This window comes from Diabrotica undecimpunctata, chromosome 8, assembly GCF_040954645.1.
Source record: "Diabrotica undecimpunctata isolate CICGRU chromosome 8, icDiaUnde3, whole genome shotgun sequence".
NCBI lineage: Eukaryota > Metazoa > Arthropoda > Insecta > Coleoptera > Chrysomelidae > Diabrotica > Diabrotica undecimpunctata.
The window spans coordinates 85715096-85729419 of record NC_092810.1 but is presented as its reverse complement, the minus strand read 5'-3'; the positions used below and the strand labels follow the sequence as shown (position 1 = coordinate 85729419).

The 14324-nt window shown below is 33.0% G+C and overlaps 1 protein-coding gene across 1 annotated transcript in view; it reads left to right on the top strand.

Annotated features, from left to right (window-relative positions):
- Nost (Nostrin) overlaps positions 1-14324 on the top strand; it is a 410702-nt gene that overhangs the window by 19955 nt on the left and 376423 nt on the right. The gene's annotated exons all lie outside the window — the stretch shown is intronic.

Here is a 14324-nt window from a genome sequence, read left to right as displayed (position 1 = left end):
TATATTTTTTATTTAAAATATTCTGTTCTACGGCATACAGGTTCTTGGTAAATCAATTTTTCCGTTATCGGCGGTAGAAGTAGTAGACCTTTTTGCATATTTTTTGGAGTCGCAAAATTGACATTCTCAGCCCAATTCTCAGACTCAGACGACTGGAGTATTTAAATATGTAACGTAACTTGTCTGGATGGGAAGTGGGGGATGGAAAGAGAAGTAGAAAATCGAGGTGCAAGTTAGTTTTGCCTTGCAAACGGCACTCAGATGTTTTGAAGAACGTAACGGCGAGCTTTGGGGTGTGGGTCAATAGATTGAGATGGGGATATATTTAAAAAAATTGAATTGAAATGTACCAATAAAAATAAGGGAATTTGGTACTAAACAAAAAGAGAAAACCGGGCGACACCTAGTTCTTTGTCGAGGGACGAAGAAAACTCGACACTTGACCTATGAGAAGATTGGTTTAAGAAGGATAAAAAACCTAAACCTCTACACAACTAATATGCATACATAGTCAAAAAAAAGCCAAACACACTTATTTTATTACCCTAAAGTTTAGCAAGATAAACGTATTATGGAATGTTCAAACATAAGTAAACATAAATAAAATAAAACAGTAAAAAGACAAAAATACAAATTTAGATAAATTGGATATTAAGTAATTAGTTCTAAAATTAGGAAACCTTTAAAACTGAGTAAAATTGCAAACTGAATTAAAATAGTAAAATTTAACAAAAATACTTGGGCATTACCTCATTTATAGCATACTATCATGATATCTTACTATCTATAAAAAAATTTTTACATATTAATTAGCTGAACAAAAGGGCATAACAATTCTCTTTAATCACCAGAGTGATGCACTGAGATGCAAACTGTAGGGCTGTATTTACAAACACAGATTATTACGGAATACCAGAAAAATTTAAAAGTGCCCAATATCCTATAGAACTATTTTGCACTGCACTGCACTAGATATGTACACAAGTACACAGAACATTCGGACAAGTTTTAAAATTAATTTCAACTAACATAATATTGCTGTAGACACTAATTTTCAACTGAATTAAAACTTATCACTTCTTTATTTTATCTTGGTTTAATTATTGTTCTTTATTCGTAGTACTGAAATATTTTGTTTTCGACATGACCTTAGAAAAATATCGGTTCAGGAAAACTAATAAGCTAGAATCAAAATAGATATACATATATACTGGAACTATTAACTTTATGTACAGATAATACTATTATTAGTTAAATAATAATTTATATAAATTAAATTTAGGTTTAAAAATAGATTTACAAATAGAAAAATAGTTTAAAAAATACTGAGCAGCTACATGGATACTTTGAGTTATACAAACACTTGCTTACTGTATAAGAATACAGTAACGGAAAGGAAAGTATACGCATGAAATCACATCTAACGTGATTTTTTTTTTAAATTTGTTTTTTCTCCTTCCAAAAAACGTTTTTATGTATTAGACTGATGTATACAGAACACTATTTTATAGTTAAGTGTTCTGAATTTATCTTGTTTGTTTTGAAAGTGGAGCTATTTTTGAGTTCAGTAGACTTATTTTTCTGCGGTATGATGCAACTATTAAAATCGAAAGTATCGTATTTTTGTTCGTGGTTTATAAACATTTATTGATTTAGCCTACGATTTGTTTACAATAAAAGAAGCTTTCTTAATTAAAAGTTCTTTTTTAATTATTTTAAGAAGGGAAAATCTGTTTTCTTAAAATAATAAAATTATTTTGTAACATTTTTTAAACTAGTTTTTGTTTTTTTTTTCTTGTATCTGATGTAAATGAAATAGTTCTCTAAATTTTTAGGCCTTTTGCAGTTTACACGTTGCTTTTTTTAATTGTTTACTTTTCCAAACAATGTTTTGAAACAAATATTAAATTGTGAAATCTCGTTTGTTAAATATCTCTTTTTTATTATAAAAATAAATTAGCAAAGCCTTTCAAAAAGCATAGAAGACAACGAAGAAAAATTCTTAAAGCAAAAGTGGAAAACATAATTCTTCTTCATAAAGTGCCATCTCCGTTACGGAGACTGGCAATCATCATGGCCACTCTAACTTTCGAAACCACTGCTCTCAAAAGTTGTTTTGAGCTGCAACTATACTATTCTCTTAGCTTTTTCAACCAAGTCTTCTTCTCATACTCTAGGGCAACACGCCATATTTTTCTCTACTCATTAAATGCCTGAGATATCGTAGTTTTCTTTATTTTATTGTCTTTTCAACTTCCCTTACTTTATTCCTTTTTCATACTTAACGTTCGCATCCGCCTATGGGATATTCAGAATCCTTCTATTTGAATATATCTCAAAGGAATTAAGTCTTCTTATCGCGTGTCGATTCAGTGTATGATTCAGCTCAATAATATGGAATTATAGAATTTCTTTTTAATTTTTATATTTCAGGGAGCCCCCTGTGCTTTTTCTTTATGTCTGGCTATCCGCACTTAGCTTAGCCTACAGGTGGATAGTTAAGTGATACAAGGAGCTATGGAGACTTGACTGCCTTAGTGGTCTGATATCGTCTATTAAATAATCAAATATAAGGTTGAATGCTCGAATAAATGAACTTTGATCAGATAAAAGGCATATATCGAGCACAGTTTAATTAAATCTTGCCCAAGTACTTTCGATCCCTAGATCATCTTCAGGGGCATTTCGTCAATTGTGGCCTATCCGGCAAGAACAAGATGTCATAAACATAAAATTGTACATTACACTACACTACAAATAGACAAACAAACACTTTAAAATAATTTAAGGGAGGCTACATTGCTTGAAGAAGTCGGAGACAGAATGGTGTTATTATTTTAAAGTGTTTGTTTGTCTATTTGTAGTGTAGTGTAATGTACAATTTTATGTTTATGACATCTTGTTCTTGCCGGATAGGCCACAATTGACGAAATGCCCCTGAAGATGATCTAGGGATCGAAAGTACTTGGGCAAGATTTAATTAAACTGTGCTCGATATATGCCTTTTATCTGATCAAAGTTTATTAAATAATCGTCTAATAAATATTATCCCTACTTAAAATAATAACAACATCAAATGCTTAAAAGTTTGTCTTGGAAAATTAAATTAAAAGGGATTTTTTTAGACATTAGTTAGAAAGACCAAATTCTTCCACGGAAACTAATTTCAAGAAGACTAGAAGATGTTATCTCCTATATTTAATAGGAATAAAACACATTTTATTTGCAAGTATTTGACCACTCTCGTTAATCGAACAAAATGTTGGTTTGTATTATTTAATAATTTTCGTAATAATTACATTTCCGAGGTGCAAATCAAAACATCAAATATAACAAATATTTACATAACATGGTAGAAAACATAGAAATGACACAAGAAAATAGTTTTAGAACTAGACTAGAAGATAACTTATATAAGCTACAGAAACAGATATGGTAAATTATTAGAAACCAAATAAAATAAGCAAATCATTTATGAGTATGTTATGAGTAAATGAATGTTATCTAATAAATTTCCCAGACCAGAGGGAAACGTTTATTGATGACCTTGCACTGCCAACCTTGGGCAGTAGTATATACAATACAGAAAATCAAATGAATGGTAATACGTTTACTATAAAATAAACTTACAATTAAAACTAATTATATTTTTTATATTTTGTTAAAGATTGTTAGTCTACAAGCCCATGGGAAATGTTTAATGGGTCATTTGGCCCAGCATAAATCACATGTAAAACAATACTACAATATGCAATAATAACTTGAAAAAGTATACCGTCAATTCTTATGTGTACAGGTGAGTCACAGATAAGATAAATTTACCATTAAAGGGGGATGGACTTTTTGGACAAACATATTTTTACGGCATTTATAACTTGGGTAGGTAATATAAAAATAATAACCTTCGAGCTAATGCCGTACAAAAATTTTGGCACCAGGAGCAGGGAAAATTTTTTATTTTTGGAAAACTTTTTTCCCATTTTCGGTAATTAGACGCCGTACATTTTGGCTGGGACAGGGGTGAGAAATGTAAGACGCAACTCTTAATTTGAACCCCCATGCTTTGAGTACCGATAAGAATTGGCGGGAATGTTTCTAAAGTTGTTGGTACATATTGTAGTATTGATTTATGTGTGATTCATATTGGGTCAAATGACTCCTTAAAAATGGCTCATGGGCTTGTAGTCTATATTCTTCAATATGAATGGAAATATATATTAAAATATAATAAGTTAGGTATATATGATTGATTTTGGCGCAATAAAACAATTAATTCAAAAAACTCAATACAATGTATTTAAAACTGAGCCGAAAAGAAAATTCGAAAGAATATTTGTATGTAAAAAGAACAGAGAAAATTGGCCAGAATTTTTTTGATTTTCTTCTTAATTAACTAACAATTGCTCTTTTGGAAATTTTAATTGCTAATAATCCTTTTCCGTCTTAACTTGTATACTTTCTTGTTTGTTTGCTACTTGCAGTGAAAACGATGTCCGATAAAAAGTGCTAGACCGATGTTTTTATCTAGTTTTTGTATACACACATAAATAATAAAATAAAAAATTTATAGATTATAAATGCAACGAATAAATATCGATAATAAGTAATTAAAATGGGAATGGGAATTTAAAAAAATGGGAAATAGATCAAATGGGCAGACAAACCAATACAGCCATAGTAATTACGGGAGCTTCGTCTATTTCGTTTCTACAGAATATTCTACAGAGTATACTTCTGGACGGTTAATAAATCTGGCTTAATTTGTAATTCCTCGGAAAACGTTTCATTTAAAACTTTAGCAACATTAGATAAAAACAAACCTTCATTCTGGTCAAAAACATATCTTATTTTTTTTAAATTAATTGACTAATACTTCCATGTATCCATACAAACGACACTTTTTAAAAACTGCTATTTATTCTCAAAAATTATTAAAAAAAACTAAGATAGGAAAAAAACCAAAAAGTAGGTCCTGTCTTATATATTGGAACATCTTCATAGGAATTTCAAATTTAATGTTCACCTTCATAAATAATTGTAATTAAATCTGCAGGTCTCTAATTAATAATAAATTATTTGTTTTTGTTTTAATTTGATGTTAATTTATTGAGATAGTCATGCAATAGCTTCGAGAAAGTTTTTGTATAAAAAATTTAGAATAGAAGTTTGAAAACTTAAAGAAATTAACAATTTTAAGTTATAACAATTTAATACTAGAATAGTACATTAATTTGGTCCTATTTTTCAACGCCTTTAGTGATTTCGTGCTCTGGATGTTAAAAGGTGCGAAAGAATGTGAATCTACAATTGAACAGAATCTAAAAAAAGCCAAAACTGAAGAAAACTGAGAAAAAGACTTGTGTTTTGATAAAGATGACACCAAAATAGACAAAAGGGAGAGATTGTGGCTAAAAGTCCAAGAAAAAATAAAATAGGAAATTGTATAAAGTGCGACAAGAGAATACGTCTGACACATACTTTCAAACTTACAAAGATACCAAAGAGGACAAAAGCAGGATTTGCCAAACGTACAGAGGAGAAAGCAAAAGATTAAAATAAAATATTCAACAATGTACAAATTATGAGTACCTAAACTACTTATACTTTGGAAATGACTAACAGATTTCAACTGTCTTTCTGTCTTTATACAGGATTACTCATAATAGTATAATTATAAATCTCGATACCTTCCTATCTTAGTTTTGTAAAATACTTTACAAAAATAAGACGATCCACGCGATAAAGTTCTTCTGTTCAAACTTTTTATTATGGCATAAGATTAAAACTGTCGTTATATAGGACTATAGCAGTTTTGTAAAATAATATATAAAAATAAGTTTGACGACCTCGACAAACTTATACATACAATATAATATAAAATCTTTCGTGGTTAAAGCCAGAATTGCATTTCAGAAGTATAATGACACAATTGTAAAATGTTGAAAAATTACTTTATTGTGTTGGAGGGATCAAAACTGCATTTTCTATATATTTTAAAATCATCATAATTGTACTTACAAAATCACCGGTCAAAGCGAAATTCATTCATTTTTCAAAATTTTACAGTTATGTCATTATACTTCCGGAACAGCGACTTGTCAATTACAATTTTTTATATAATGTTTCTCGTGACACATCCCTTTATTTCAGCCTAGATTAGTTCAATGGGACCAAGTTCGTAATTAACATCATCATCAGTGAGGTTACAATTATTCTTCGTGAGACTTTGTCGCGTTTACTATTGCCACAGATAAATCATAACCTATTATGATCATCTGTGCTATTGCCTTCTATGTTGAATAAAAATGATATATTAAATCAAGGAAATCAAAAATTGGAAAATTATGATTATTCATATTTAAAAAATTTTCCACTGAAAAACAAGTACGCTGAAAAGAAATATTTAATTATCTTTTCACCTTGAATTTTTTCTCACTCTTGATAACATTGAACATTTAATAAGACGAATACAATGACCCATTGTTTTCTTGATAAGTTATAATATTTTTATTAACAATAATGTTAATTTTACTTTCATTTAATTTAAATAATGAATAATCCATGCTCCACATGAAGATCGTAGATACTCGTTTATTATTTAATTTAATTCAGGAAGAACAGTTGCTTCCAATACGACATTAAAGTTTTATAAACCTTATTAATGATATTCATTATTTGATGGAGATAAAAGAAAGTTGTTGAAATTCTAATTTATATTTATATAAAACGTAATTATATTTTAGATTTGATTAGATATTTTATATATATATATATATATATATATATATATATATATATATATATATATATATATATATATATATATATATATACAGTAGACTCCCTCTTAACCGACCACCTCGGTGCCAGAGCCTGGCCGGTTGACCAAATGGCCGGTTAATCCGATGTGCAGGCATTTTCATGAGAAAAATCAAGTACATACATACATATATATCAAACACATGTACAGGAAGGTGTATATTAATAAAGATCACGGGGTATACAGTTGAAAAATACTATTTATTTCTGTGTACATATATACATATTTAAATATTGTACAAACTTGTTTTAAAAAATCGGTAACTTTCTTTCGTTTCTTGACATTAAGTGAATTTTTAAAAGCTATATCTCTCCATTTTTTAAAAACCAAGACGTCTATTGAAGATGACCCAGGTTGTTGTTCAATATACTTAAATGCCACCTACATTGCAGCCCTCGCTTCGGCGTGGCCGATCTTTTCCTCTCCGTCAACATCATCATCGTCAGCCTTCTCATTTTCATATGGCTCTTTATGTGTTGCTAGTGTAATTATTTCTTCGTCTGTCAAAAATTCGTTTTTAAATTGCTCGTCACAGTTCATCCATTCTTCAATATCTTCGGCCTGCAATTGGACATATTCGGATAACGTTTGAAGATCTTGAAGAATGGTGGTACAATTATCTTCTTCGTGTGATTATTGACACTCAACAAGTTCTTCAATGTTGCCCCAAAGTTTTCGCTAAGACTTAACGAAAGTAGAAGCAGGACTTTCTTGAAAGGCGGAAGCTAACATGTAAATTACGTCCTTTAAGTTAATTTTTTTGGTGATATCAATAAGATTGAGATCTTCACTTTCGGCGCATTGTGAAGTTTCGGACAGTAATTTACCTCTGTATCGTCTGTTCAAGCTTTTAATCACCCTTTGATCCATCGGTTGCACCAAGCTTGTCATATTAGTAGGAAGAAAGATAATTTTTATATCATCTGTCTCACATGTTAGGTTTCCAGGATGAGTTGGAGCATTATCCAGAAGTAAGACTGCTTTAGTGGGAAGATTTACGTTCTTAAGACGGCACGTTACTCTCGGAACAAAGTCACGCTCAAACCATTCTTTGAATAGATCAGCGCTCATCCATGCTGATTTTTGTGATCTGTAGAATACGGGGAGGGACGATGAATGTAGATTTTTAAATGCACGCGGTTTAGCGGACTTACCAACAACGAAAAGAGAAATTTTGTGTGTTCCTGCTGCATTTGAACAAACAGCAACTGTAATGCGCTCTTTATTCTTTTTAAATCCAGAAACCGATTTTTCATGACTTCCGAAAAATGTTTTTTCTGGAAGCGTTTTCAAATTGAGACCCTTCTCATCCATGTTATATACTTGTTCGGGTTTTAATTTTTCCATTTTTATAATTTCTACAAACTTGGAGGTAAAATCAGTTGCACCTGAAGCGTTCGCGGACATTTTTTCTACACTTACGTGTGCATAATTACCTCCGTGACGTGCCTTCCAGCGAGTCAGCCAACCTTCACTTGCAATAAATTCGCCTCCGTATTTTGCTGTGTATACATAAAGACTTTACACTTAGAATCGGGCCACTAATAGGTGTGCCCCTTCACCTATTAGTGGCCCTAGATTCCCCCTTGTCGATCCGTTTAAGCGCACTTATACGTTTTTCCATCATCACAACCACACGTTTACGCTTCTCACTCACTTTCGCACAAGACGAATTCAATCCTCCTCGAAAGAAAAAACAGAAGTTGGTGGTATTGTTGACTGTTGATTTAACTATCAAGTGGTGATTCTGGAGGATGTAGTCTATTTGGCCCACAAGATAAAAAAACTCTTAACTAACTGTCGAGCTTTCGGGCCCAGGCTTTAGGCCCAGGATGTCGAAATCTACAGGACTCTGCAACGAACTCTGCACGAACCCGTCAGAAAAAAAATAACAGTTTAAGTCTTTGCAGGACACGATCTCTTCAGGTTAATGCAACACACAGTAATTCGTACGCCGGTTTCTCGGAAGATCACTTTAAGTATGCTTCTGACAATCTTCCAATCCATATATATATATATATATATATATATATATATATATATATATATATATATATATATATATATATATATATATATATATATATATATATATATATATATATATATATCCTCGTAGCTTTCCTTGTCTGTATACGACTTCCTGGTCACCATATACAGCAAAAATCGAGGACCATCTTCTAATCTCAGTACTCTTCCAACCTTAGGCTGCTGATTTTTAACTCGGCCAAACGACCGAACTTCTTATATAATACGGACGAGATTCCTTTAGTCATTTCAAGGTCTTTGGCAATACAGTGGGCTAGAGGCGTTATTCGGAACACTAAAAAGATCCTGCTCAACTTCTGTGGTCACACCGAATCTAGCACTCTTTCTCTCTGCGTAATTTGATATACATTCATTACAGCTTGGTCGTCTGTCATCTTTGATCTCATGTTGAAGAGTTCGTGCTTCTTTTGTTTCATTTGAGCCAGCGTAAGGTGCCCAGAAATTATAAAAGAAGCCGAGGACGACCACCGACTAGATGGACCGACGACATAAAAAGAGTAGCGGGAAACTGGCTACAAGCGGCCCAGTGTAGAGAACACTGGAAAGAACTGAGGGAGGCCTATGTCCAGCAGTGGACGGGATTGGCTGATTGATGATGAAGGTGCTAGACGATTTATGTGAACTACTTTTGGTTTACGTTTCGGCAGCTTCTTAATTAGGTATATTACGTCATTTATTCTCTTTTTAATTTCATACGGACCTTCCCATTGTTTTTGCAGTTTAGGAGACAAGCCTCGACGACGTTGTGGATTATAAAGCCAAACAAGATCACCTACTTTATAGCTTTCATTCTTGCATCGAGAATCATATTGATCTTTCATTCTGTCACTGGCTAACTGGATGTGTTGTCGGGCAAGGTCATAAATGTTGTTTATTCTTAACTTCAGTCGGTCGACATAATCTTCGCTTGCAGCATATTCTTCGGAAGGTCTGCAGCCAAACTCTAGGTCGCAGCGCAAATGAACTTCACGACCTAACATCAGGCAGGTTGGAGACTGTAGTTTCATTCACGACCTAGCGGTAGGCCATTAGGAATAAATGAATGTGCTGATCCCAATCTCTTTGATGTTCTGATACAACTTTGGACAGGTGTTTACCCATCGTTCAGTTCATACCGTCGATCATTCCATCTGATTGAGGATGCAGGGGTGTCGTTCTGGTTTTATTGACACCAATCAATTTACAAACGTTTTGGAAGAGGGTTGACTCATAGTTTCGCCCTTGGTAAAAGTGGATCTCCAAGGGAACACCAAATCGGCTAAAGGCTAAATCGGCTAAAATTCTTTAACAAGTACCTCTGCAACGGTAGCAGCTTTTTGATTTGGTATCGCATAGGCTTCAGTCCATTTCGAAATTGCTGTCTATTGCTACTCTTTCCATAGGACTACCAACATAGTACTGTTTCATTGGTGCCCTCTTTTTACCAGCTGGACCATTACTGTTTGCACACAGTTCACATTTCCGATACCATCTTCTTACATCATCTTTACAGTTCACCCAATAGAACCGTTCCCGAACCTATTGCAGAGTCTTCGTAATACCAAAATGTCCACCCTCATGCAACTGACGCAATACTTCTGACTCTTTACTTTTGGGTATAATAAACTGAAGCTTAGATTCTCTACCGTCGTCGTTTTCAAAGGTTCTATATAAAAGATCATCTCTTACTACTAGGCAATTCCATTGGCTCCAGTAAGACTTGACTTCTGGACTACATTATGGAAGTGAAATTCCTTCTTGCCAAGAAGGACTCGACTATGCGAGATTGCGTCGATACTTCGACGCATCCAATTCAATACTCTTTTTATACATGGATCATCTGCTGGACGTTTTGTAGCTGTTGAGGCTGCCATTGATCAATAATGACGGTGGTTCGTCATTACGGCTCGTCTCACGGGGCAAAGTCGTTCTTCTAATTTAAGACAATGGGGTCAATTTGCACTGCACTTGTAGTCATTTAAGCATTTAAGTGAACTTTTCCAGCCCTATGTTCGATCTCGTAATCATATTCTTGTAATCGTTCCTACCATCTTACCATCTGGATTACGGAATTGTGGGAGCCATTTTATTTAAAGCGGCGTGATCCGTACAAAGAAGGAGCTTTCTGTCATACAAGTATTTATGGAAATGCTCGCAAGCCTTCACTACGCCTAGCAATTCTCTCCTGCTAACGCAGTAGTTTCTTTTTGGTTTCGACAAGACTTTGCTAAAGTAAGCGATGACTTTCTTCTGCCTGTCTTGGATTTGGGAGAGAACAGCTCCTATTGGACTGTTGCTGGCATCGGTGTCCAACATAAATTTTCCTGCCTGTCTACGTTAGCTTAAAATCGGTGCACTGATCAAAGCCATTTGTAGTTGTTTGAACACTCGTCACTCCATGAATATTCTTTGCCTTCTTCTGTTAACTTTGTTAATGGCTTGGAGATGTTGGCAAATCCTTTGACAAAACCTAGGTAATATGTGCATAGACCAAGGAAACTTCTAATTTCGTGTTTATATCTTGGTACTGGCCAATCCTTAATTGCGGCAAGTTCTTCAGGATCGGCTGTTACACCATTACTCACTACAATATGTCCCAAGTACTTCACTTTTCGTCGAAACATGTGACATTTCTTCGGACTTAACTTCAAATTCGCTGCCCGCAACTATTGAAAGACTTCTGTCAAATTGTTGGCATGTTCATCGAAGGATCTTCCAACCACAATTACATCATCCAAATAAATCAGGCATGTTTTCCATGTTAGTCCTCTTAAAACTGCTTCCATTAATCTTTCAAATGTAGCAGGGGCATTACATAAACGGGGCATTACTGTGTACTGCCAAAGCCCTGATTCTATCGAGAATGCGTTTTTCTCCCGATCAGCTGACTCCATGTCTACTTGTCAATATCCACTTGTTAAATCGACTGTGGAGAACCAACGAGAACCGGAGAGAGTATCCAATGTATCGCCTATTCTGGGCAAAGGATAACTATCTCTCTTAGTTACCGCATTAAGCTGGCGGTAGTCAATAGAAAAACGCGTTGAACCATCATTATAATTTTTGTCGATATGACATCTGATCAAAAGCTATCGAATTTTTACCAAAATTCGATCCGATTCGATTAAGTTGATACAAATTTTGTTTAAAAAATTGATTTCGCACGCGTAACACAATTACAATCGCCTATCGCTTTAAACGTTGTTTCTGAGAGAATGGTTTATTCTACAGAAAAAGTCTAATAAATATTTTTGTTCAACATTATCTCAGCTATATTTCTTTTTCTACGGCGTACAGATTCTTGGTAAATCGATGTTTTCCGACGTTCCTCCCCCTTAGGAGGTATGGTTTTAGTAAAACTCTCTGACGTCTGCAACTGCAACTGAAACTGAAGTATTCTTTTCTTGTACATTTAGGTATATACAAATCGTTGTAAGAATCACAATTTGACGAACCATATCTTGGTTACCGTTATTCCTAGAATACCTTACAATATTTTCCCACCTCTACTACTTTCATCTCTTTTTATTTCACAACGTATTATGTTTTCTATCTTTTGCGTTATTTTGCCGGTTCTTAAGGCACTCATCACTGTATACAGCGTAGATTACTCTGCGTAGAAATGCATATTCGAAATATTTGGTTCCATATTTTCAGCAAGATAGAATCCATTTTTCCCTGTCAAAATGTTTTTACTTGCACTAAATATTATAAAGCTTTTTATAGAATTGCAATCCATTTATTTTTTTTAGAAAAAATCCCGAATTTAAGCATTTTTTCAACAAAAAATTGCAAATAACTCGAAAAGTAAGCATTTTTCGAAAAATTACCAAGATAGATAAACTAATAATTTCGATGAGATACGCCTAAAAAAATTTTACTCGAACCGAATCGGTTTGGGAAATTGTTTTTTTGTTATTTGTTAATAAAAATATCCGGCCCATTTGAATATATAATATATATATATATATATATATATATATATATATATATATATATATATATATATATATATATGTATATATATATATATATATATATTTACATATTACATATATATAATCGAATAAAACAGGCTTAGTGCAGTAGACATGCAAAAAAATTTTAGTCTGTTTATGCTCTGCTTATAGGAGTAAATCGCTCGCCTGATTAGAAATGGTTGTCCGATGACCAAGATAATACTGAGTCTGTGATACTCAAGCATTACTTATTGGTTGGTGGTCCATAAAATCGATGTTTTGGGTAGCCAGAAACTGGAGGAACTACAACAGGGAATATTTTCCTTTTATAGTTTTTTTTCCATTTTTAAAACTCATGTAGTAGAAAAAAATTTATGTGTAACCTAAAAATTTCTAGGGCATCTATTTTCTAATAATTTCTTAGTAATATTTATAGTTTTTATTTATTTTTATTTAATTACAAACATGGGTACGAAAAAGTAAATATAATTAAAATTTAGTTCGCAAATAACCAGCAAGATGTACTATATAAATTGCAAAGACTAATAAAATTGCCTTTAGCAGCACAAAAAACTAAATAATGTGGAATGATATAAGCTAAGTTTTTTTTTGTAAGGAAAGGACTAAGGAAAGGACTCGTTTTAGAAAAGGTAAGAAACCTCGGAATATTAAGAAAATTAACACTTTTCAGTAAAGCCCTAGCAATGTCGTACGTTTGCATAACGAAATATCACGAAAAAATATTATTAAGAATGTTTTAACAACTCGAGTGTGAAGCAAAATATACTGTAAAGGTTGTACTCAAGCTAACTTAAACCGTGACATTTTGACAGATATTGAATATTTGATATCGCTGGGACAGGTGAGTACCAGTCTCCGTTATTACCGGTTCTCCGTTCTTGAGAGATTTCGCCCTTCTTAGAAGTTCTCGAGTACCGAGTTCTCGATTCTTCAAAAAAATTGGATTCTGCCCATCCCTAATAAAAACGGGCAAAACCACAGGATCTAGAACTAAAAGAGTTTGGAAGTTACTAAACGACACTACTGAATAAACGTTTTAATTCCAAATCCCAAAGTGTTTCGGACAAATCCCACGCAACATTGTAATTAAATGAAACGGAGGAAAACGTGAAGATGCAGATGTAGGAAAAAAAATAGATATGATTACGAGGAATGAGTTCACGTAATTTCGAAACAGTCGAAACGAAAATTGAACAGTTTACGCAAAAAGCTCTTTTTGTGACTTATAGTCTTGAAATTAAAAATGAGTTACACAAGTGGCCAAGATCTTAAACAGATCTTGGATTATAAAAGTACAAAACACAGATGCAGGATCGTAAATAGAAAATTCTTGCTGTAATATTGAAATATCCAAAGGTACTAAAAAGAGAAAATAAAATGATTTACAATTTCACTAAAGCTAGATAGATGAGAAAATAATGCAGAGTCACGACAAATTGTATATTTTAAATGAGAAAACAATGCAATTATTAACAATCTAAACTAAATGTAAATCC